This window comes from Aethalodelphis obliquidens, unplaced genomic scaffold (assembly GCF_003676395.1).
Source record: "Aethalodelphis obliquidens isolate GAN/ISIS:26980383/991018 unplaced genomic scaffold, ASM367639v1 scaffold16, whole genome shotgun sequence".
NCBI lineage: Eukaryota > Metazoa > Chordata > Mammalia > Artiodactyla > Delphinidae > Aethalodelphis > Aethalodelphis obliquidens.
Genome location: NW_020837960.1, coordinates 17,869,992 through 17,894,268, shown reverse-complemented (window position 1 = coordinate 17,894,268; position 24,277 = coordinate 17,869,992). Strand labels below are relative to the sequence as shown.

The window sequence follows — 24,277 nt, the reverse complement described above, 5'->3', positions numbered from 1 at the left end:
AGTTTCTGTGTGATTTTTCTGCCAGCCTCACCTTGAGATTTTGTAAAAAGTTCTTGCTGCCTTTGGTGGAGAAACAGCATGAGGATTAATTGGATAACAATTTGGGGGCTTATGAAGTTTTGCTCAAGTTCATCTGGTGTGGCCTCACGGTTCCTCTGGCCCCATCACAGAGGAACAGTGTATCCTCGTGCATCTCCTGTCACATGACCAGACCTGTATGCTTCTCTCCCTGCCATTTGCAGGCCCTGGAGGCAGCTTTCCTTAGGATGAAAGAGAAATATTTGAGTGTCTCTGTCCCGTGAAAAAGTCCAGCTGCGAAGTTGTGAGAAGCATAGTCATGTTTGGAAAAGGTAAGTGGGCTCTTCTCCCAACCTTGGCTCTCAGAGCAGAATGATTGCTTTGTGCACACAAATGGGCAGAGTCCTCTATAATCAGGATGTCACTGATTTCTTCAGGGCTTGGACTTGGCAGGCACGGCTTTTAACTTTAAAACATCAAACTCTAACTTGTCTTCCTTTGCCCCTTTTATTTGTGTTGGGGGTCACTTGGAGGCGCAGTTTCTCCTTGTAATCGGGAAGCCGCTGGAGAGGGGATTGGAATCAACCCCTTTTGGTGACTGTGTTGAAGCGAAGGAGGATGAGTGCTGACATATTATCAAGAACACTGAATTTTCCACAGCTCCTCAGGCCTTCGGGACTGGGATGTATTTCTGGCCCGGAAGTCTGTAGATAAGAATCATGGTGTCCAAGAGTGCAAAGGACCCTGGATCGAGAACCAGGATAGTAGATTTCTGGCTCTGTCCCTGGGGAACCTAAGTCCTCCATCTTCCACCCGCAAAATGAAGGCATTAGGTTCTCAGAAGTGCCCCTGTTGGCGCTGAGCTGGTCTCACGATCAGCACCTAAGATCCGAGTCGGAACAGGGGCTCCGGCGCACTGGGAGAAGGGAGTTGGAGACTCCTGGTCATGCCCCGTGGGTCGTGATGACATGCGTCTGGGAGAAGGTCTGCAGGGCTCAAAGGACTGAATTTTGAGTCCCTCAAGCCATGGCAAGCGAGTCAAACATGCAATTGACGTGCTTTGTCTAGGAGATTTTCATATCAAAAAGGCTCCATTTCGAATCTCTACCCCCTGCCAAATAGGGCTGTTGGTTAAATTTTCATGTGCCACCCAAAACTGTCAGTCTCCAAAGCTCCATGGCAAATGTCCCTGACACCGGCCGGGCGTGCGTGCTGTGCTGCGCGAGCTCATTGTCTGGCTGTCAGCTTTTCAATGCCGGCCCTGTTTTCATGGCGAGACACACTCAATTGGCCCAGGAACTCTTCAGCGGCGGGCAGAAACTTGGCAGGGGGCAGGAGGGCTTCTCAACCTGGTAGCAAGTTTTCTGTTTGTTTTAATTTGGAAGCAGAATTGCCGTGGCCATCTGGAAACACTGAGGGAGCTTGTGCTGAGCAGCGGGGACTGCGCTTTGCCCGGGAAACATTTGAGATACTCTCTTGGGTTGGTGGCCTGAGTTGCCTGTGAACGGGATTCTGTTTCTCCATCCAGGGCATCTCAGGGACACCTTTGAACCAATTTATCCCGAGTGGCTCTGGACTGAAGAGAAGACATTCTGCGATGCTTTTCCCTTCCATGTGGTATTTGATGAATCAGTAAGAGGCCCTTTCCCTCTTGAACTGGGGATAGGCTGGGGAGAGGAGTAAGTCACATAGTCTTTTTTTTTTTTAATTAATTTATTAATTTATTTATGGCTGCGTTGGGTCTTCGTTGCTGTGTGTGGGCTTCTCATTGCGGTGGCTTCTCTTGTTGTGGAGCACGGGCTCTAGGCGCACGGGCTTCAGTAACTGTGGCTCCAAGGCTCTAGAGCGCAGGCTCAGTAGTTGTGGCGCACGCGTTTAGTTGCTCCGCGGCATGTGGGATCTTCCCGGACCAGGGCACGAATCTGTGTCTCCTGCATTGGCAGGCAGATTCTTAACCACTGCGCCCCCAGTCATATAGTCTTTTACGGCTGGGGGGCCTTTCAAGTCCCTGAGGAGTACCTAGGGTTTGGGAGGCTAGGATTTAGCTTGGCAGGACCACTGCCTTCCTTTTCATTGTAGCATCCTCCAGAAACCAGAACGCCGCATCTTCTTGATAGGCACAGAAGGGAGCAGTGCCAAGGGATTTGAACTAGTGAGTGCAAGAGCAAGTTTGCCATTAAAGAAAAAGGAAATGACACTGAAATCACTAGAGACAAAAGAACACAGTAGCAATGGCAGGGTGGGATTCTAAATGTGACCACTCCCCCCATCCTTGTGGCTACCATGGATGGCTCAATTCCACCAAGCTTCTCTTTCTGCATCTTGAAGGTGGAGGAGAGGCCTGTGCCCACTCACGCCATTGTTCTGTGGGAGGTGTGACAGATGGTGACCATTGAAGTGTGGTCATTATCAATTTCCTTGGATAAAATTGATGGATAAAATTGATTAAGTTGAATTGATTATGGACTCATTCAAAGGGCAATTAGGCAAAATAAATTGGTCCAAAAATTATCAGTTAAAATGCCTTCAGCCATTTTGATTTCCTCTGATATTTATGTGAATGCACAGACATGTCAAATCTTCACCTACCAGTGGATGCTGGATACAGATTCTCTAATGTTTACTCACTTGAGGGTCATCTCTGATTGCAGAGAATTTATGATCTAACTAAGGAAATCAAACACCCCTATATGAAACAACCAGGGGATTATAAAGCTATGTACTGTGGCTTTTCCCCAATGCCATGAGGATATTATTATTATTATTACTACTATTAACATTTAAAATTCTGATCTACTTAAACACTCCCTTTCTTTTTAAGTTTTGGGCATAGAAACCAAAAATTTAATGACACTATTCCATAAGACTAGGTTGATTTCTGCAGCCTGACAGAGTGAAGTTAATTTAAATATTTCTGGATAACCTGGGCTGGCATTGGACTTTTTATGTAAAGCATGCTCATTTTGTTTTTTCCTTCTGTGTGTTCCCTGGAGATGGCAGTGAAAGTTGTCTCCCCACCTCCACGATGGGTTCCTTCACCCAGACCTGGGCCTCAGATCCAACTACAGTTTTTTCTGGTTTCTTTATTAGTTAATTCCAAAGAAAGAAAGAGACAGAGACAGACACAAAGACAGAAAGACAGAGAGGACTGAAGCAAGGGAAGAAATATTATCCCCATCGAGAGCTTTAACCTCTGTTTCTTGTTAGTCAGAGAAATGCTGTGCTTTCAGGCACTCTCATGCAATTATTCTTTGCTCTTTCAGAGATTAGCTGCAGACTTGCTTTTTAAAATAATATTTATTGCTTCCATGGTATTTATTCCATTACTGGCCCTTTTCCCCCTAGCAAGTCACAAATCATGGGCGGATGCTATTTCTAGGGGAAAGTTTACGTGCAGGTTGCTGTCTCTTCCGTGGTCTCATGTGTGTCCTCTGTGGATAGCTGTGGGTCAAGCAAGCTGCAGTGAACATTCAGAAGTACGTCCCGGGACTCCAAACCCAGAAGATTCGATTAGATGAGTACTTCTCCATCGTCCATCCCCAGGTTACCTTCAACATCTGCAAATTTATCAACAATTTGTCCTGAAGGCGCAAAGGGAGTTGATGCCTGCAGCATGGAGAAGTCAGTCTGCACTCAAACTCCGAGGTAGTAACTCCTTCCTCCTCGTTGCTTTCTGCTCTGGGAGACTGGACAAAAAAGGGAAGAAGCAGTTTTCTAATTGCCTGAAAAAAGTTGGATAAAAATTGGGGGACTACATTGAGAGCATTATATTTTTTTTTCCCATTTGGCTTAATCTATAGTTAACAATATATTTTATTTCTTCAACCATGTCTAGTTTAGACATGAACTCTAATTATATTTATATATAATTATAAAATTCTGGTCTGTTACCAAAAGTTTTAGAATGCATGCGCAATTATTTGTACTCTTGAAATGGCCTGTCCTTTATACAGCAACGTGATCATCTGACCTACTGTTAATAGGGCACATGTTTTGTTTTTGGTTTTGTTTCAATTGTGGTGAATTTTATATAACATAAAGTTTACCATTTTAACCATTTTTGAGTGTACAGTTCAGCAGTGGTAAGTACCTTCCCAGTGTTGTATAATCATCACCACCATCCATCTCCAGAACTTTATCATCTTGCGAAATTGAAACTCCATTAAATACCAGCTCCTTGTTTTCCCCTCCCCCTGCCCCTGGCAACTACCACTCTACTTTCTGTCTCTATGAATTTGACTGATTTATGTACCTCATATAAATGGAATCATACAGTATTTGTCCTTTTGTGACTGTCTTTTTTTCACTTAGCGTGATGCCTTCAAGGTTCATCCTTGTAGCATACGTCAGAATTTTCTTCCTTTTTAAGGCTGAATTATTATTATATTATTCCCGCATGTATAGAGTACATTTCACTTATCAATTCATCTGTCAGTGGATGGTTGGATTGCTTCCACTTTCTGAATAATGAATAATGCTGCTATGAACATGGGCGTATAAATGTTTTGAGCCCCTACTTTCAATTCCTTTTAGTGTATATCCAGAAGTGGAATTGCTGGTTCATTTGGTAATTCTATTTTTAATTTAGTGAGGAACTTCCATACTGTTTTCCATAGCTGCTGCACCATTTTATATTCCCATTAGTAGTTCACAAAAGTTCCAATTTCTCCACATCCTCATGGACACTTGTTATCCTCTGTTATTGTTTTTTGGCGGGGTTTTTTTTTTTTGGTTATTTTGATAATAGGTATTCTAATGGGTATGAAGTGGTATCTCACTGTGGTTTTAATTTGCATTTCCCTAATGATGTGATGCTGAGCATTTTTCATGTGCTTATTGGCCATTTGTATATCTTCTTTGGAGAAATGTTTATTCAAATTATTTGCCCATTTTTAAATCAGGTTGTTTGGTTTTTTATTGTTGTGTTATAGGAGTTCTTCAGATATTCTGGATATTAACACCTTATGATTTGCAAATATTTTCTCCCACCCCGTGGGTTGCCTTTTCACTCTGTTGATTGTGTCGTTTGATGCACAGAAGCATTTAATTTTGATGTTGTCCAATTTACCTATTTTTCCTTTTTGTTGCCTGTGGTTTTGGTGTCACATCCCAGAAATCACTGCCAACTCCAATGTCATGAAGCTTTTCTCCTACGTTTTCTTCTAAGAGCTTTACAGTTTTGGCTCTTACATTTGGTCTTTAATCCATTTTGAGTTAATTTTTTATATGATATAGGGGGCACATATTTTATATGATATAGGGGGCACATATTTTGAGCTTTCTATTGGACTGACAATAGTCAGGTATTCTAGGCACAAACACAGGCAGAGCCATGGAGACATTGGAGAGGAAGATGAAATGTTCTGGGAACCCCGAGTGAGTTGTACAGGGAGTGATGGGAGAGAAGGCTGGTGAGATGAGGACTTGAGCTCTATCATGTCACTGGAAATACTTTTAAGTGTCTACTGGGATCAGATTTGAGATTTAGAATGATCACGCTGGAGCCCTGTGAAGGATGGACCAGAGCATTGAGAAGATGGAGTCTGGGAGGCCAGGGGAGACTGTTCCTGGAGAGCAGGTGAGAAGTTTTGAGTGCTGAATGCAGTCAGGAAGTGGCTCTGGGGTGGTGATGCGGGAACAGATTTAAGGCAGAAATTGGTGACTGGATGTAGAGGTTGAAAAAGAGAGACTATTGGGGTAATTATTAATTTTCTTGCTTAGGTAACTGGGTCATAAAGGTGTGATTAACTAAGAGAAGACATGATGTAAACACCTTGAGGGCAGCTTTGTCAGTTTGAGTTGCTGCTGTACCCCCTTCCACACCTAAAACAGTGTGCCTGGCTCATGGTAGAAACTAAAAATGTCTGTAATAAAAGAATTAAGTTGTGAGGCAGAAATAGAGACACTGATGTAGAGAACAAACATATGGACACCAAGGTGGGGAAAGCGGTGGAGTGGTGGTGGTGGGATGAATTGGGAGATTGGGATTGACGTATATACACTAATATGTATAAAATAGATAATAAGAACCTGCTGTATAAAAATAATAATAATAAAATTAAATTAAAAAAATAAAACAAAAACAAAGAATTAAAAAAGAGGAGAGTTACAGTGGGGATTGAAGGCAAGTTCAGTTGTAGACATCCATGTATAAATACCTTATAGATAATACAATAATTTAAAAAACAGTCATTGCTGGGAGTGTAAGTTGTCACAATTTAGAGGGCAATTTGGCAATATGTATCAAAAATCTTAAACATGAGCATATTTTTGTCTAAGAATATATCCTTTAACACAATAGCTACAGTTATGCACAATGATGTACCTCAAGCTTGTTCATTGCAATGTTGTTTGTGGAATGATAAAATAGACATAATATAATCAATGTTAGCTTACTGCTTAAGTAAAATACAGTATAATCAATGTACCCAGGAAAAAATAATACCTATCCATATTTAATGCTATGGAAGAATACCTATTACATAATTTAAGTGAAAAATTGAGGTTACAAGAAGATGGCTGATAATCCCAATTTTTGGTAGTAAAAAGATATACCCTCAAGTATTAACTGTAATTATCTCTGATGTGATTATGGGTGATTTTTATTATTTTCTCCCACTTTTTTCATTTTCTTTCTTTTTTTAATTAAAAAATTAAAAAAAAAATTTTTGGCTGTGTTGGGTCTTTGTTGCTGCATGCGGGCTTTCTCTAGTTGTGGCGGGCAGGGGCTGCTCTTTGTTGTGGCATGTGGGCTTCTCATTGTGGTGGCTTCTCTTGTTGTGGAGCTCGGGCTCTAGGTGCGTGGGCTTCAGTAGCTGCAGCGTGTGGTCTCAGTAGTTGTGGCTCACAGGCTCTAGAGCTCAGGCTCAGTAGTTGTGGCACACGGGCTTAGTTGCTCCGCGGCATGTGGGATCTTCCTGGACCAGGGATCGAACCCCTGTCCCCTGCATTGGCAGGTGGGTTCTTAAGCACTGCGTCACCAGGGAAGTCCCCCACTTTTTTCATTTTCTGCGGTGAATGTCTACTGCTTTCATAATAAGATAATAAACATCTATTGTTAAAAATAATAGGCATCCTGAGTCCAGGAAGCAAGGTTTCTCTGTAAATTCAGATTCTCTGTCAGCCCGGTGGAGGATGTAGTTGGGGAATGCGAAAAGAGAACACCAGCATCTAAAGAATGAGTGAAAGTCTTGAAGGAGAAATCAAAAGAGGTGGGGGAGATCTGAGTGAAAGCAGCGTCAGGAAAGTCCTAGGAAGTGAGATTCCAGGAAGGAGGGTTTGCTTAACACCCTCAAAGAGCAGAAGGGCTGAGTGAGGAAAGGACTACAGACTTGTGCTGGGGGAGGTCGCTTGGAGGCCGTGGACGGGAGTCAGCTTAAGGTCAAAAAAACAGAGTGGAGAGAGCCATTGTGGAGAGATGGGGAGAGGAGTGCGTGGAGACAGGAAGTACAGATAACTCTCATGATATTCAGCTAAAAGGGAAGGAGTTGAACTGTGCCGTGGAGAGAAGGACGTGTTCTGAGTGGTGGTCTGGTGCGCTGCGTCATTGCCTGCAGGTGACATGCTGCATTGTCCCGTTTCTCTCCGTGGGGGGAAGGCCAGATGATCTGGATGGAGTCCATGTGGTGCATGATGTACGTGTGCTCCCCTAAGCTCCGCAGCCTGCATGAACTGGAGGAGCGCCAGATGCACCTTTCCGACATCGCCCCCATGGTACCACCAGGGACCTCGTCCTCCTGAACCAGTGGTGCCTGGAGGAGATTGAGCTGTCCAGCCAGCTGGAGAGGAAGAAGGAGGAGCTGCAGGTCCTCTCCAAGCACTCGGCCATCGAAGAGAAGAAAACGGAGACCTTGCTGTACGCCGTGCTGCCTGAGCACGTGGCCAACCAGCTGAAGGAAGGCAGAAAGGTCGCCTCAGGTGAGGAGTGCCCTGCCCTTAACAGTGCGTCTTGGTGGTTAGGGGCGCCGGTTCTGAAACCAGACAGATCTGGGTTTGGATTCTGGCAAGCAACATGGTCTTGGTCTAATTACTTCAGCTGCATAGCCTAGTTTTCTTTTCTCTACATTGAGAATAATAAAAACAATGCAGTGACCATTGATGGGCGTTCTTCACTACAACTGAAAATGATACACTCACACACTAAATAAATCATGGGGTGCCTCTAAGGACCATTCTGGGAGAACAAGGCGTTTCTGGAGGACGAATACCATGTTTACTCCAAACTCACTTTCCATTTGTCACCGGCGAGTGTTCATTCACCAGACAAGCATGGAAACTTGCCAGGGTGCTGTCCCGGGTCCTGGGGACCCAAAGAAGCTCTTAGTCTTGTGGGTTTGACAGATACATACAGAATACGTTTATGGGGGTGGGGTGGCCGACAAAAAGGAAATTTATGTGCATTTAGGAGAAATTATTGTGCCAGCATCTCTGTTAGACATTATACGTATGCTTTCTCACTTAATTTTCTGAACATTTCTGTGAAGGAGGTGTTATTAGCCATAACAGCTAAGAAAATTCACTCCAGTTTATGAGTAAAAGAGCTGGAAACCAGTCAGAAGTCCATCTAACTCCAAAATTCGTACGTTTTCCACCACGTAAGTTACTGTGGAAACATAGATAATATGGAAATTAATAATACACAAATGTCAGAAGAGAAAGAGAGGGGTGGGTGTGCGTGTGAAGGCCGATATAAAACGTGTGGCACTTGAGTTGGGCCTTGAGGCTGAATTTCAGCAAGAAAATGAGGGAAAGGCATTTGAGGAGAAGGGCACAGCAAGCGCCAAGGTAAGGCACCGTGAAGGTCAGTACTGCAGGGCGTTATCCCTAGAACAAGAGGGTACGTGACGAAGTGGTGCTTCTGAGGCTGGGCAGGTGTGCCTCTGGTAGTAATCTCCCCTTCGAGTAACTTTCCCTTCCCTTTGGGTCTCCCATAGATTCAGGCTCTGCCTTGGCCCACCTGCCAAGGTCTTCTCTGTAAGCCCGTACCCACCCAATCCATCCTGTCATCCCCCAGCACTCTGCATGTCTTTTTTTTTTTTTTTTTTTTTTCGGTACGCGGGCCTCTCACTGTTGTGGCCTCTCCCGTTGCGGAGCACAGGCTCCGGACGCGCAGGCTCAGCGGCCATGGCTCACAGGGCCCAGCTGCTCGGCGGCATGTGGGATCTTCCCGGACTGGGGCACGAACCCGTGTCCCCTGCATCAACAGGCAGACTCTCAACCACTGAGCCACCAGGGAAGCCCACTCTGCATGTCTTATTGAGTGTTTGTTTGCATTCTGACTCCTCACTAGACTAGGAGCTCCTTATGGGCAGGGACCCCGTCTGCTTCACAGTATAAGATTCTCCAGCATGATGACCAGATCATAAGAGACAATAAATGTCTGGTGGGTGGATGGTGAATGGTGATGGGCATTCTGGCTCCTTTACTCCAAGGCACAGTCAGATTTGGTTCCCAAAGGGCACTTGAATACAGAATTGGTAGAACTGGTATTCTCCATCCTTGGCTATCACTGACACCCGGTTTATGTTGCAGGAGAATTTAAAACCTGCACAATTCTCTTCAGCGACATAGTGACATTTACGAACATCTGTGCTGCCTGTGAACCTATCCAGATGGTGACTAATGCTGAATTTAATGTACTCCAAGTTCGACAGGTTAACCAGTGTCCACGATGTCTACAGAGTAAGCTTGTGGTGCTCTGGGGTGCGTGTCCCTGTGTGCCTAGGCAGGTCACGTACCTGGCGGTGGGTCCTCATTTTCCTCTCCCCTCACTGATCTGGGGTTTGGTGTGGATGAGAGTGGGGTTGGGAGGAAGAACTAAAAAGGAAGTAGAGGTATTTTAGGATTTTAATTTTTTAAAAATCCTCTTATACTACCCAATGCTAAGATTGCCTTTGCGGGGCATACTGTTTTCCCAGAGAATAGTACTCCTTCATTTCAGCAGCAAGTCTAACCTAAATAATGTGGATCTAAAACACAGCATCATACAATGACCCCAGGAGCTTTGTCTTCTCTGGGACTTGTCTCCATCAAAAGCAGAAAGCCCTTTTGGCTCCCTCATGGCTGTTTCCTGAGTCATTTTTCTTCTCACCTTTCCCCTCATGCCCCTAGAAAATAACCACCAGCTTTAATATGGTCCTTCTATCAATACATGGAAAATGACAAAAATATTTAGTGTTTAGTGCATTAAGAAAACCCTCTGAATCCCCCCTTACCGCTGCTCCTTACAGGTGGAAACAACCTGATGCTTATATGGTGGTAGGGGGTGTGCCAGTGTCTATTGGAAGCCACGCTCAAAGAATAGCTAACTTTGCCTTGGGGATGAGAATTTCTGCAAAAGAAGTGATGAATCCTGTTACTGGAGAACCCATCCAGGCAGAGAGCAGCTGAGTTCTTTGCTTAATACCAGCCACCTCGCACAAAAAAGTGGAATTCTGTTTATTAGTCTGCTCGGATGGTTACTGGGTATGTGACAGTAATCAAAATGGGTCATTTCTCCCAACTCGTCTCTTCTCTTGCATATGTTACTAAGTAATAGAGATATTAGTCAGGATGTTATTCTCTCAAATTTGAGAAGAGGCTGTGGAGCTCGGGATTGTGATGCGATTCACACTGGCTTCCTTTGTCCATGACCTAGGACAGCGCTGAGCGCGTCTCCTCACTGACTTTGTAGCACTTGATCCATAGGGAGCCAGCTCACTTCTAATTCCTGCCTTTTTGTTTGAGACTTTCAACAAGTGGTTCAGGTTCACTAAACAGCCCACTTTTCTTCGCTTAGGGAAGTTGTATATCCAGCATGCCGTCTGACAGGCTTGGAACTCAGGCTGAGGTGTGCAACTGTCTCCAGCCAGCCGTCCAGACACCGGGGTGCCATAAGATATTCAGAATAGCTTTCCCTTCAGCACGTGGCCACGAGCGACACATCTGCTCGCCTTTCTCACAGGAATACAGGAAGCTACTCTTCCACGTACAGAAGTTTGTTCACAGTGTAAAAGTTGGACATGTTTGGTGATGAAAAGTAAATGTCTTCTGTCTGCTCGGCTGATCCTAACTGCCTCGCGGTGGCGTAGAGCAGTGTCTCAGTCTTTTAAAATCTAGATCCCTTTCCCACTCCTGTCAGTCAGATCTGCAAAATAAACAGCCAACTAAAAATAAATAAAGCCAATTATAAGATGGAATAGGATTTTCCCAAATGATAATCCCTAGGTAGGAGATTCTGAAAGTGCACCACATTCGCCATCACCTCAATAATTTAGAAGCTGAGAAGTGCTGCAGGTCCTGGTTATGGTGTCCATGGCAGTCTTCAGAGTAAAAGCTGGCCATGTCTCATGTCCATGATACCGGCCCATTGCAAACACACAGATACAGCTGCTGTATAAAACCCCCAATGTAATAAATTAGAAGATCAAGATGGGGGGTAATGAGGGAGAAGAGAGAAGGTGGTCAGATACGAGATAAGTGTTTTGGTTAAAGAATTCTAATGTAAGCTGTTGAAGAATAATTGAAAATATACTGTTGTGTAAATAGACAGCATGTGTGTCTGTTTGTGAAGGAGGCGTGGCAACAGAGATAATAATAGTGCTACACCAAAAAGAATGAAATTAAACAATGAATTCCTGGAAACTTGCATAGTGGATTTACCAAGAAAAACACAGGAAACGATGTTATCAATTCTAAGATAAGAATAGGGACATAGTTAAGAGCATCATTAAATATCCACCAGAAAATGTATATCATGTGGGTTTATTTAAGGAAGTGGGGGAGAGGGCTGGAAACATTCTCTCTCTTAAGAGAATTGTGCTGCTACTTCTACAGTTTTAAAATTAATATTCATTGAGATCTTTTATTCTTTCATTCATAAAACCTTTAATACACATTTGCTGAGGTCACACTATGCATGAGTGCTAGGTGCTTTGAAGGATTCAGAGAAATGTATGGTAGATTCTTTTTCCTAGAGAAATTTATAATCTTATTTTAGGGAAAAGAAAATCTAGCATGAAAAGATGAAAAGACAAGTAAGTCTGACTGGGATATTGAAAGCTGCAAGAGAATTCTGTTTCCATGCCAGTAGTTAAAAAAATTTAAAAATCACATAGCAAAGAAATATAAATGAACCAAATTCCAGAAAGTGGCAAACCCTTTTGAGGAGGACACCCATGACTGATTACATTCATCCCTTGTAGAGCCCCAGGAGAAGTAATCTACCAGAGGTGAGGGTAAGAAGAAACCAGTCTAAAGTTTAGTGAACTTTTTTTTTTTTTTTTTTGCAGTACGTGGGCCTCTCACTGTTGTGGCACAGGCTTAGCGGCCATGGCTCATGGGCCCAGCTGCTCCGCGGCAAAAGTTTAGTGAACTTTTAATGGCCACCTTGGAGCTGGAATAACAGGTTAGAATCCCAAAGAGCCTGTCTTTGTTAAGTTCTAGCCACAGAGTCGGTACCCATTTACCAACTTTTTCCCCACAGGTCTTCACCAAATGCATAGGTTCATTTGGTCAAAGGCTAGGGATAGGGGAGGAGACCTGAGAGAGATCACCAGTTCTAGAGGAGTGTGGGCCTTTCCCAAATGCAAGGCCGTGGTCCATGGAAGGGTAATGTTAGAGTCGGAGAACTAAGACAAGTTGCTCTGAGGTGCTCTTGACCTTCACCTAGTGCACTACAATGACCCTTTGAAGTCTGGGGGCAGAGAAGAATGGTAGAGAAAAATCTCCCAAGGTGCAGAGAGTCCAGGTGGGAGTGAAGAACAAGGAGACAGCCCAAAATCTCACTGTTGGGCTGTAAAGCAGAAAGAGATCTCCCACAATTCACAAAGCTCTGGAAGCTTGGCTGGGGTTAGCATAAGGACGTCCTCAGAACCTTGGTGGTGCTCAGATCCTATGTCCTGCTGGAGAGAAAGTCCTGATCCAGCCTTCATAATATTTAAAACCAGTGCTGCATAGCCAGGACATGGAAGCAACTTACGTGTCCATCGACAGATGAATGGATAAAGAAGATGTGGCACATATATACAATGGAATATTACTCAGCCATTAAAAGAAATGAAATTGAGTTATTTGTAATGAGGTGGATGGACCTAGAGTCTGCCATACACAGTGAAGTAAGTCAGAAAGAGAAAAACAAATACCATATGCTAACACATATATATGGAATCTAAGAAAAGATGGTTCTGATGAACCTAGAGGCAGGACAGGAATAAAGACACAGACGTAGAGAATGGACTTGAGGATACAGGGAGGGGGAAGGGTAAGCTGGGACGAAGTGAGAGAGTAGCATTGACATATATACACTACCAAATGTAAAATAGATAGCTAGTGGGAAGCAGCTGCATAGCACAGGGAGATCAGCTCGGTGCTTTGTGACCATCTAGAGAGGTGGGATAGGGAGGGTGGGAGGGAGGTGCAAGAGGGAGGAGATATGGGGATATATGTATACATAGAGCTGATGCACTTTGTTTTACAGCAAAAACTAACACAACATTGTAAAGCAATTATACTCCAATAAAGATGTTAAAAAGAAAAAAGTGCTGAATGGAATCTAACAGTATCTCTGGAAAAAGCCCTGACTTAACTAAAATACAGATTCAATTCACTCAGTTTCCAGTTTAGCAGTCTGCCAGAAGAAGGGGTATAAACTTTTCTGAGGGGTAAATATTACCTATTTCAGTCTCCACTGTACTTTTATACAATTAAATTGTTAAAAATATGAGCTGTAAGAAGAAATGAGAAAATGGTGGTGTGGTGTGTAGCCAAGAGAAAAATAGTCAATAGAAGCAGATCCAGAGATGGCCAGATGTTGGAATTATCAGACAGTCTTTAAAATAACTTTGATAAATATTTTAAAGAATCTGCTGGAAAAGGGGAACAACACATTTGAACTGATGAGGTATACATATACACTACTTATCTATCCATCCCATGGAAGTGAAAACCAAGATGTCAGAAATCAGTAGAATTCAATGTATGGGCTTAAAAGCGGCTAGGCACAGTAGAGGAAAGGATCAGGAATTTTGAAGTCAGAGCAATAGAAATTATTCCAGCTGACACATAAAGAAGAAAACAGGGTGAAAAAAGTGGAATAGAGCATCCTAGATCTGCAGGATATCAATTGGGCTACCATATGTGCACTGGAGTACTAGAAGGAGAATAGAATGAGAATGGGTCAGAAGAAATATTTGAAGAGACAATGGTTGAGAATTTCCCAACACTGATGGAGGATATCAACCCACATATTCAAGAGCTAAAGAAACCCAAATTGGGTAAATTCAAAGAAGGGCACTTCTAGTCAAATATACCAAAATCCCCACCCCAGTGCAATAAGGCAAGAAAAAGAAAAATAAGACATAAGTATTGGAAAGGAAAAAGTAAATTTATTTTTATTCATAAACCAAACAATGGTGCACCTAGAAAATCCTATAGGAACTGCAGTAAACTACCAGATCTTGTAAGTTTACCAAGATCACAGGATATAAGAGCAGTATACAAAAATTAGTTGAATTTCTATATACTAAGGATAAACAAATTGGAAAATAAAAATAGACTGTTTCAAATGTTGAAAAATAACAAAATTGGAGGACTTACACTACCTAATTTCAAGATTTATTTTAAAGCTGCAGTAATAAAGACAGTGGAATTGGCAGAAGTATAGACAAATAGATCACTGGTGCAATATATAGTGCCCAGCAATTGACTACTTATTTAAGGACAATCGATTTTTGACCAAGGTACCAAATCAGTTGAGTGGAGAAGGAATCTCTTCTTAAGAAGTGGGTTCTGGGCTTCCCTGGTGGCGCAGTGGTTGAGAGTCCGCCTGCCGATGCAGGGGATGCAGGTTCATGGCCCGGTCCAGGATGATCCCACATGCCGCGGAGTGGCTGGGCCCATGAGCCATGGCCACTGAGCCTGCGTGTCCAGAGCCTGTGCTCTGCAACGGGAGAGACCACAACAGTGAGAGGCCAGCGTACCACAAAAAAAAAAAAAGTGGGTTCTGTTACAATTGAATATACATATGGGAAGAAAAATGAACCTCAATCCTACTTCACTCCATTTATAAAAATTAATTTGATATATATTACAGACCTAAATGATAGAACCATAAAGTTTCTTGAAGGAAATATGAAGAATAGCTTCATGACTTTGAAGTAAGCAATGATTTCTTAGTGCTTCAAAAAGCACAAACTATGAAAGCAAAACAGTGGTTAACTTCATTGTTCTAAGCCAAATTGTGTTCCCTTTGAAATTCATATGCTGATGCTTTAACCGCCAGTACCTCAGAATGTGACTGTATTGGGAGATAGGACCTTTAAAGAGGTAACAAGTCAAATTCAGGCTGTTAGGGTGGGTTCTAATCCAATCTGACTGGTGTCCTTATAAGAAGAGAAATTTGGATACATGAAGAGATACCAAGAATGTGTGCGCACAGAGAAAAACCATGTGAGGACACAGCAAGAAGGCTGCCATCTGCAAGCGAAGCAGGGAGACCTCAGGAGAAACCAAACCTGCTGACACCTTGATCTTGGACTTCCAGACTCCAGAACTGTGAGAAAGTAAATTTCTGTTGTTTAAACCACTTAGTTTGTGGTATTTTGTTAACCCTAGCAAACTAATACATTCATTGAAATTAAAAATTTCTGCTTATTAAGGAAAATGCATATATAAAAATCACAGAATGGGAAAAATATTTGTAATACAAGTATACATCTGCCTTGTGATCCAGGAATTCTATTTCTAGGTATTTTCCTGAGAAAAATGAAAAATGTACGTCCATGAAAAGATCTGTAAAAGAATGTTCACAACAGCTCCAAATGGGAAATAACCTAAATGTTTGTGAAGAGAAGACTGGACATAATAAATTGTGATATATTCTTACAGTAGACTAATATTTAGAAATAAAAGAATGCACTACTGATACATATAACAGTATGGGTGAATCTTAAAAACATTGACTTGGATAAATGAAGTCTGATACAAAACAGAATATACTATATGACTCCATTTATGTGAAGTTGCAGAACAGGCAAATTCATCTCTGGGAGGAGAAATAAGAAAGTGGTGACCTCTGCAGGGAGGGATGGACCTTAACTGGAAAGGGGCACAAGATAATTTTGCAAAGGTGATGGACCTAGTCTGTATTTTATTTTGGATGGTGGCTACAGGGATATTTGCCAAACTCGTGGAGCTAAATACTTTAAGGTCTGCATTTTATGTATGCCTTTTATGTAAATTATACCTTAATTTAAAAATAAAAACGAGTATCTGATGGTCCCTTTTCAGTGAGGTTCTCTCTGCAGATTGGAGTGGGCATCCCTACGGCACCAGTCTTGGCAGGTGTCATGGGGGACAAGATGCCTCGGAACTGCTTGTTTGGTGACACTGTGAATACAGTCTGTAGGATGGAAAGTCACGGGCTTCCCAACAAAGTGCATCTTAGCCCCAGGGCCTGCAGGTAACCATTCACTTATTCATGCCTCTCTTTGTCCCTTTTTCTTCCAGAACGTACAGAGTGCCTAGTAGCCACCAGATGGGGGTAGTGGAGGAAGCCTGTGTTTTTCCTTCCATGCCACACTTACAGAGGACATTGTGGCAGACAATATTGTTGAGCCTCTACTATAAGATAGTTTTTGCTCTCAAGGAGCATATGGTGCAGTTCAGGGATTGGCAAATTATAGTCACAGGCCGTATCTCGGCTGTTGCTTGTTTTTGTAAATAAAGTTTTATTGAAACACAGCCAGGATCTTTATTTACATATTATCTACGGCTGCTTTCATGCTACAACAGCAGTTGTGTCTGTATGGGATTAAAGCAGAAGATAATCAAGTGAGACGGTTTTTACTTCTATTTAGGATGGAAGAGACCTTGGCGTGCTGGCAGGCTGAGGGGAGGTGGCAAGTGAAGAGGGAGCTGAAGATAAGGGAAGAGGTGGTCCAGGGCGCCAAGTGTTGAGGAGGTAGGAAGGGAGCGTGGGTGGGATGCCCTTGAACAAGACATCCTCTCAGGTTGGGGGAAAGGATGGGTGTGGTCAATGGGATGAGAAGGTGCAGGGTCTCCGCTCTAAGGGTTGTAATTTTGTGGATGGATCACGTCACGAAGTAGGAGGCATGGTCAGCAGCGTGAGGGTGGGGAGGGCAGGTGCTAAATGCGGGAACGTGATGAGCATGGTGAAGGTCTGCAATCTCCACAAAACTGGCCAAGGACGAGGGAAGGTTGATGAGTGCTGAGCCCTGGCTGAGGCAGCTGGCCATGAATCTGAAACGTTGCTGGTCTGCACCGTTCTGTGGTTTGTCTCCAGCATCTCTCAGCGGCCAGTAAATACATAAGCAACTCCACGTTTCGTAGTCATCCCGCAGCCCTGTCCCTTTGCATGGTCCCCTCCCTGTGCTCCTCTTCTCGCATCACCCTTCCCACTGCAGCTGACTCTCAAGTTGCAGACCTGCGATCTTTGGATATCAGGGGCATTTTTCTTTTCTCTGGGCAGAGCCCTGGAAAATCAAGGTTTTGAAATAATTGAGAGGGGTGAAATTGAAGTGAAAGGGAAAGGGAAAATGACCACATACTTTGTGATCCAGAACTTGAATGCTTCAGAGGATGAGATCATGGGGAGACCTCAAACTCGGCTTGATCCTGAGGGTAAGCAAAAAAGATAAGCCTTGTCATTTGTGCTGAATGTTTTTTTTTCCCTCACTAACAACTTCAGCTGCGTTTAGTGAGCTCCTTGGGTTTGAGGGCCAGCGTGGGTACCATCCCTGCCCATGCCCACGCTGCAACCTTCCATTTGGTAACAGCCCCTGAGGATCTGTGCGACCAGTTTGCCCTGAACACTCTTCTGTTGCATCCTGGATGTTAGGATGTCTCTTGAGTTGGCCTAATGGAACCAGCCTAAAGGGTCCCTCATGCGTTTGTTTTCAAGGTTCTTCCCTGTCCAAGGAAGGGGCTTTTCTCTCAGCCTCTCCTGCAGCAGGGGGAGGATTTCCCTCTGCTCTTCAGCCTCCAGGGAGGCTCCAGACAGGCTTTCTTCACACACTGGCAGCTTCCACCTTCCTCATTGTCTGTTGGCTTTGAAAACAGGGAAGAAAGACAAAATCTGTGACTCACCTGGCTCCAGTGACAGCAAGAGAGTGAGTTTAGGTTAAAACACCATTTGGCGGGAGTCCACCAAAGAGGCCTCCTTCAGCTGTATGGAGGAGCGCATCCCCCCACACGGTCAGGGTTTCTTAACAACCGCCCTAGTTAATGCTGGGAAATGCTGACCTCAAGGGGAGACTCAGTAGCCGAAGGCAAACCTTCCTGAACCTCTGAAGCAAACTGGTGAAGGAAATGGATTCATTCTGACAGAAGCTAATCTTTAGCTGCTCCTGGGGCCTGCAGAGGAAAATCTCTAAATCCAGAGGTTCCTCGTTTATGTAGCTAATTTAGGAAGGATGTCTCTTTGGGACAAATGAATTATAGTTACTGTTTTTAAAAGTGGGGCTATACCAACGAAGAGATAGAAATTTGAAAGCTTTTTAAATGGTTTTGGTGGTGCTGTCATTCCGATAGCAGCTCACCTTAGCATGCCTGTGAGCTGTGACTGGTTTGGGCCACATTTTATTGCTGGAGACACTTGAGATAGAAAGACCTAAGTTAAAAAGTAGAAATAGCTTTGGCTAATAAGAACCAGGAGCCACCCTCATTAGAGTTTCTGAATTTCTAGGCTCTGGGCGCTTCACCCACCCACATCGCCGGTCCTTCTCACCAGCTGGTCCTCCCCACAGGACAGAGGGCTGTACAGGGTTAACAAACTAGGTGTTCCTAGCTCAAACCCGAGACCACTTCCTCCCAGACCCCCCGCTGCGGGCGGCTCTCAAGCTGGAAATCTGAGAAACAGGATTCCAGAACATGGGCTGTGTCAGTAGGATCTAACCCACTTTCAGTTCTGAGCTGGAAACAAAACAGAAATGAGTAAGGATGTCTTGGTGGAAAATCTCAAGATGGACCCTGAGAAAGAGGACAGGAGAGGATGTGAAAAGGGCGGAGGGGACAGCCCCTCCCGGACCCCAGTGTCTGGTGCAAAATGGGAAAAGGCACCCAGGTAGGTAGGGGGTAGGTAGCCCCCGGTTATGGCTTATAATAGAGGAAAGTCACCCCTTTCTCTGGGCGGATGTCAGCCCCCATCTCTATTTATTTATTTTTCATGCTTGTCTATACTTCCCTCACCTTTTCCCTATCAGCCTAGGATTTCCCACGTTGAGTCTTGGCTGTCAAGCTCTGGGGAAGGGGGTCTCTGCCCCTCCCCTCCCCACATCCGCACCGGGGTGCAGCTCCAGCAGGAACAGGAAGGCCGGGATCCCTCAGGGGAGACCCCGTGCTGACACTGCTACCTCAGTGTCCAAGGCGTCCAAGAATGTGACCCGTGAGCCTCCAGGGGCCACGGGACATTTCCCCCACGCGGCTGGATCAGCCTCTCAGAGCCCGGGATGGAGGAGGGGAAACAGAAAGACTGCCGCGCGCGGGGTGCTCTTCCCAAGCTGCGTCCTCCCTCAGGTCATCCCTGGGGGACGCCCACGGGCTCTGGGTGCCTCGCGGAGGCCTGAAAGGCCGAGCGGTTGAACTGGAGGGGAGCCGGGCGTGCCCCGGGGGCGGGGCCTGGGCAGTGCTCTTCCGGGTCTTCCGTGCGTGACCTGCGTGGGGAGCGTCCCGGGGCTGCTGCCTTCCGCGGCAGTTAGGAAGGCCGCGCCTGGGCGCCTCCTCGGAGGCCTCCCCCTCGGAGGCCTCCCCCTCGTGCTTTTCTTGCGGAAGCGAGTGCTGAGGGACGTCGAGACAGCGGAACTCTGGCCGTCATGAGGTGCGCAGACAGCCGGCAGCTGCTCCCCAAGAGTGAACCAGCCCGCGGTGAGTAGCCCAGATGGTTAGAGAGCCTCCCAGCGCTGCCGCGGCCTCAGAGGACCGGCTTCCGGGGAGGGGAAAGGGCCGGAGTGGGGCAGCTCAGGTGGAGTTTGGGGCCCCGGGGCAGGATGCTTCTGTGTTTTGAGGAAGCTTTTTTAAAAATGGTCCCTCAACCCGCCCAGCTCCCCACCGCAAGTGTCCCAAGTGGGAGTCCCTCATTATGAAAAGGGCCCTCCCTGCTCCCTCCAAAAGAACCTGTGATCCTCAGAAAAACTTATTAGCCGCCGTGAACCCACAAAATGAAGTTTCTCTGCACGCGGTGCCCTCGGTGGCGCGCTGCCTGTGAGGGAGGGGTGCTGGAGACCTCCCGGTACCGCGTGGTGCTCCCCTAGACACCTCAGAGCATGGACCCCACCACAAAGCCCGGCGCAGGGACCCTCTTTTCCTCGTTGTCCCTGAAGGCGGTGGAAATGAGGGTTTCTCTCAATTCATGCTTACCCTCGACTGCCCTCAGGAGTCCTTCTCAGGACTGACCCAGTGGGGTCCCAGCGGAGTGCTGGAGGACCAGGGACGGGCTTGCAGAACGAACCACTGTAGCAGCAGGCCCGCCCCCCTCTCCTTTCTGGCTTCGTGCTGCCACTGCCTCCTTCTCCCTTTCTGGAAACCCCATTTAGGGTTCGGTGATCCCGGTGGTGTTAAGCTTTTGAGGCAAAGCAGCAGTGTGTGTCTGTTACAGAGGATCGCGTCCCAGGGATTTTTCAAGAACCATCCCTGATCACTGAGACAATTTCATAAGACAAATGAGACAATCCACGTAAAGAGTTAGAACAGCTTAATAATCCTTGCAAAGAGTTAGCTATCTTTTTTTTTTTTTCCTTAGAAACTAGCAGCTATCTTTTTTTAATAGACGTCTCTTAGGTTGAGTGTCGCTTGAGCCCTTGGCGTTGGGCACCGCCCCAGTGCCTGTACACTTCCCTCTAGTTTGATCCCAGAACATGAGGTTGAGGGAATGACCAGCACTCTTCTGTTCAATTCCAGTGAAAGGAGACAGAGCAAAACTTCCCTTGCTCTGATCTGGGGGCAGGTAGAATCTTGGATTCTGGAGCATGAGAAGCTCAAAGCAGACTTCTTGCCATCACCCAGAGGCGTTTTCCTCCCCTCCCCGCTCCCTACCTGCTTACAGTTAACATGTTTCTGACAGTGTTCACGCCCTGAACAGCTGTCCAATGCTATTACAGTTTGGAATGTAACATTCATAGATTCATTCATTCAGTAATGTTTCTTGATGCTCCAGGAATGCAGAGAGTGGAGGCCAGGCATTATGTGGGATCTGTGATGTTCCTTGGACTAAACACATGAGGCCCCTGCCTTCACACAGCTTGGGTTTTAGTAGAGGGAGACAGCCAACATGTAACAAAATAAATGAGATCACTTCAGGTAGTGATAAGCATTAAGAAGAAAATAAAACTGAGTAGTGGAGAAGAGGGCCAAGAAGGGTTCTTGGAGGGGGCAGCATTCTTGGAGGGCAAGAGCCACTCGGCTCTCCAGCTGCGGGCTTCCGGGCAGCACCCTGCTCTAAGGCAGACACAAGCTTGGCAAGTTCACAGGATAGTAAGAGGGCCAGTGTGTCTAGAGAGGGATGGGAGGGGAAGGGAGCTGGAGGGGACGAAGTCAGGGAGGTGGGCAGAGCCGTGGAAAGCCTGGCCTTGCGCTTCCCTATCTACACACAAGAAGTGTGAGCATGAAGTACGGGACAAGCTAGGAGCTGCTGGGTCTCCATGGGGACACCCAAGGGGAGAAGACCTTTGCCATTGGTATTCCTCAATGGCTGCTCCATAAACAGCTCAGAGGGGGAGCCCTAAGAACGCCTGCTCCAGGAAGGCGAAGAGATTCGTTTTTCAAACTTCTGCTGCGTAAGGGGGTGCCTCCATGGGAGAAACCAACAGGGCTGGGCAGGGCTGGCCTCTTGTGTAGAGGTGAGAGACAAATTTCTCACCTGGGACCCTGATGCAGTACCTCGTTTAACTGCTGCTTCCCTGGACAAAAACTAAACCCAACAGCAAGAGAAGGGGAACCTGAGGCCACCTCAGTTTGGCGGGTGGGGGGAACTGATACTGGTTGTCCTGGGCATTTTACCCACATGATCGTATTTGATGCAAGTCCTGTGCTACACCAGTCCCATGCCTAGTCCCATAAGAGAAGCAGGAAACTTGAAGTTCAGAAAGGTGGTATAATTTGTACACGGTTGCACAACCAGCAAGTGGAGGAAGCAAGACGCTCCTCAGGCTGTCTGTCTGCGGCAGCCCACATCCATGGGAGCCCTCCTTCAGGAAGAGACCAGGTCGATTTCAGAGTTTCCCCAGGCATAGGCAGCTGCACTTGGACTTCTTGGCTTCAGGATGGCCCAGCCATGTTTGCGTCAGATCCTCTGAGCCCCACCTGAACAGGTTTCTGATTGTTGGGTGTGATTAGCGGAGTTGTGAACAAGGAATAGCTCACACGCTGGGGGTGAATGGGAAACCGTGTCTCGTGAGCTGGAGGCCTGGGGAAATGAGGACAAAGCCTGCTGGGCCGTGGGCCTCAGGCGAGCCCCCCAGACCCAGACCCACTGAATCAGGAAGTGCTTTTACGGCTTCTGCAGGTGCTCTGAGTTCCAGTTCGCCAGGCTTCTTATCACTGATTCTGCCTTGAGGGATTCATGTCACCTGCCCCCAGGGCCGGCCTTTTCCTTTTCATCCTGGTTGAGGTCCCAGTTTTCCTGGGTTTCTAGCTACATCTGATAACGTCCTGCTTAGCTCTGAGGTAGGTGAGGGCTGCCCCAACTCTCACCTCCAGTCCTGGGCCCCTCTGTGGGCGTCATCCTGGGAAAGGGTTCCCATCAGGCACCACCAGTCTGGCAGGACTCCCTCCAAAGGTCAGGCTGTTGGGTCTCGATACCTCAGAGACCAGCCTGTTTCCCAATGTCAGGACGCCAGTCGAGAGGCTCTCCTCACCGACCAACCTCACCAGGCTGTCACCTGCTGGCCAGGCCTGCGACTGCTCCGCAGGGGCACGCATTTCCCTCTGACTGGGCTCCAGCGCCGTGCCTCCCTCTCCCTGGCTCCTGAAGACTCCCCCGGGGCCTGGGCAGTCCGTGGAGCTGCAGGGGCGAGGCGCGACCCACAGAGCCCTCTATGAGGGCAGCTGAGACGGACCGCCCTCCTCAGCCCTCTCTGCCGGGGTCGCCGGGAAGCCCAGCCAGCGCCTGTGGGGCGGCAGGAACCTCTCCAGCCGGACCCAGGCCTGCAGGCTCCACCCAGGACCTCATTTGCACTTCAATAACACGCTTTTCTTTCACTCCGCTCTGTATCTGGGTGTTAGATGTGTCAGTGGAGAGACTCCCCAGCGCAATTAAACGGGAGTATTGAGCCGGAGAGAAATCATGTGTTTGACTCGGATATTTAAGCAACCACCTTTCAGTATTGACTAAAAAATTGGCCTTCCAGCTGTCCCTGCTGGCAGGCTCTTCTGGCATCTCTTCAGACCCCTGTTAATGTGTTTTTCAAATTTCAACTTGCTTCAACTTGTCTCCAAGCTGATTCCCCCAACGATTATCATAATGGGTTCCAGGCTGACCCGCATACGGCGCTTAGGCAGGCAGCCCGGGCTCCTCCCTGGAGGCGACTCCTCCCCATAAATCACAGGCCGTGGGTGTCCACTTGCTGGGTTCATGGCAGGTTAAGTCAGCTCGGAGGACTTCTTACAACAATTCCTAATCGTTCTGGAGAACTTTAGTGCTGAGGGTCTCTCTCCTGACTGAGTTTAAGCAGCGTGCCTGCTGGGGAACTTGCCGATTCCCTTCATATTTTACTCACTCTTCCCAACAGGAAGAACTTTCCCACCCCCATGGGTAATTCTTGGATGGGTTTGTGGTCACTTAATTGCCAGGGTCCTTGCCCCTGGCTTTACAGAGTCTTGACGATACAAGTGCCTTTCCCAGACGTGTCCAACGAGCTGAGATCCAGCTGGTTTGGAGCCCGGCTGCGGAACCTGGGCCCTCGTTCTCGGCTCCAAAGCTTTTCAACAGCTTTTCTGAGGCCTTCATAAGCATGGCTGTCAAACTTTCCCAGTCTCTTCTACTTGGGGCTGATGAATGGCATAGCCATTTTTAACCTCAGGCTTTCTAGAAGTTGACCTGTTAACCCAGCAGCGTTCCATAGAAGGAAGATCCTGGGAGGTGTAAATGAACTCTTTACAAATCAGCAGGTAAATACTGGAGGAACATGCGACTTCTGGGTCAAGTCAGTGGTTGTCAGCTTTGGTATCATTGGCCGGGATGTGGCATCAGAGCTGTGGGTGGGAGGGCATCAGAATCACCCGTGGTTGACAGTACAGGTGGCGGGGCCTGTGCAGAGAGTGACTCAGC

At 46.3% G+C, this 24,277-nt stretch overlaps 1 pseudogene; it reads left to right on the top strand.

The window, feature by feature from the left end:
• LOC113625550 (guanylate cyclase soluble subunit beta-2-like) overlaps positions 1-23,958 on the top strand; it is a 29,731-nt pseudogene extending 5,773 nt beyond the window's left edge.
• The last annotated feature ends 319 nt before the right edge of the window (positions 23,959-24,277 follow it).